Source organism: Engystomops pustulosus, chromosome 1, assembly GCF_040894005.1.
Source record: "Engystomops pustulosus chromosome 1, aEngPut4.maternal, whole genome shotgun sequence".
In the NCBI taxonomy this organism is placed as follows: Eukaryota; Metazoa; Chordata; class Amphibia; order Anura; family Leptodactylidae; genus Engystomops; species Engystomops pustulosus.
In genome coordinates, this window is record NC_092411.1 from 269,365,489 (window position 1) to 269,367,702 (window position 2,214).

The following is a 2,214-nucleotide window of genomic DNA, read 5'->3' on the forward strand; positions in this document are numbered from 1 at the left end:
AGCTACTAAACTGTGTCATGTGAGGAGTCATAGCTACTAAACTGTGTCATGTGAGGAGTCATAGCTACTAAACTGTGTCATGTGAGGAGTCATAGCTACTAAACTGTGTCATGTAGTTCAGTAGCTACTGAACGGTTTCATGTGAGGAGTCATAGCTACTAAAAGGTTTCATGTGAGGAGTCATAGCTACTGAACTGTGTCATGTGAGAAGTCATAGCTACTGAACTGTGTCATGTGAGGAGTCATAGCTACTGAACTGTGTCATGTGAGGAGTCATAGCTACTGAACTGTGTCATGTGAGGAGTCATAGCTACTGAACTGTGTCATGTGAAGAGTCATAGCTACTGAACTGTGTCATGTGAAGAGTCATAGCTACTGAACTGTGTCATGTGAGGAGTCATACCTACTGATCTATGTCATGTGCAGAGTAATAGCTACTGAACTGTGTCATGTGAGGAGTCATAGCTACTAAACTGTGTCATGTGCGGAGTCATAGCTACTGAACTGTGTCATGTGAGGAGTCATAGCTACTGAACTGTGTCATGTGAGGAGTCATAGCTACTGAACTGTGTCATGTAAGGAGTCATCGCTACTGAACTGTGTCATGTGAAGAGTCATAGCTACTGAACAGTGTCATGTGAAGAGTCATAGCTACTGTACAGTGTCATGTAGTTCAGTAGCTACTGAACGGTTTCATGTGAGGAGTCATAGCTACTGAACGGTTTCATGTGAGGAGTCATAGCTACTAAACGGTTTCATGTGAAGAGTCATAGCTACTGAACTGTGTCATGTGACAAGTCATAGCTACTGAACTGTGTCATGTGAGGAGCCATAGCTACTGATCTATGTCATGTGCAGAGTTATAGCCATTGAACAAAGTTCAAGAGCGCAGTCACAGCCACTAAACAAAAGTCAGGAGTACAATCACAGCCAATGAACCAAAGTCAGGAGCGGAGTCATACCCACTGAACAAAAGTCAGGAGTGCAGTCACAGTCATTAAACCAAAGTAAGGAGCGCAGTCACTGCCACTGAACCAAAGTCAGGAGCGCAGTCACTGCCACTGAACCAAAGTCAGGAGAGCAGTCACTGCCACTGAACCAAAGTCAGAAACGCAGTCACTGCCACTGAACCAAAGTCAGGAGCGCAGTCACTGCCACTGAACCAAAGTCAGGAGCGCAGTCACTGTCACTGAACCATGACCGCAGAGATTTTATCAATACAATATTTTTATAATTTTCTATTGTAAATTCTGCAATTAAACATTATTTACTAAAGTCTACTTGTGCAGCTTTTGTAGGGATATTGCTTCTGAACAGTACATTAAAATAATTATACAGAAGCAATGGGTGACAGAGCCTTCAAGGAGAACCTGGCATTAGTAAGTAAATGCATTCCTTAAGACCTAATGGATCTGCAGCTCTTCTTAGAAATCTCGGTGGATTCATTCCTCTGTTATTCCTAGTGGAAATATATAAAAGGACAATTGGGCGTTTCCATTCTCCATGTCAAAGACTCGTCCCCACAAGGTTTTAGAACATTGGTACCGATTTGACAGTTTGTTATTTAGGATACAGAGTTATTATTTCATAGGGACGCCAAGTAATTCAGGAGAGTAGACGGGTCTCAAAGTTATATTAGGTGAAACATCTGAACAGAGGGATCTGACATAAAGAATATCTTTCTCCCTGGAGGACCAAGTCAACTGCAATGCTATATGCCTCCAGAGGTGGCGCTGCAGGGAGCGGTTACACTTGTGATTTGGTTCCATCACAGACAAGATTTTTTTCTTTTACCTCCAGGGGCAGCAATGGTTGTTAGGTTTTTCTGAATGCAAATTCTAAGTACATGGAGCTTTGGGATGGAATTAAGTCATTTTTTACAGATGTGATTCACATTTGGAAGTGTTTAAATAGAGTAAACACATAGATGACCTATGACAACCAGCAATACACACAGTCAGGACTATGAAATGGCAGATTCTGTAGTATCTTGTGTGTTGTTCACATGCCCTAATGCAGTGGTGGCGAACCTATGGCACGGGTGCCACAGGTGGCACTCAGAGCCCTTTCTGCGGGCACTCAGGCCATCGTCCAAGGGCAGAGTTCACCCAACACTGAATCTTCCTGCAGTCCCAGGCAACTTAAGAGATGCTACTCTCTTTATTGGCTGTTTGGAACTGTGGAGAAAGTAAGAAGGGTAAGAACTTCATTATC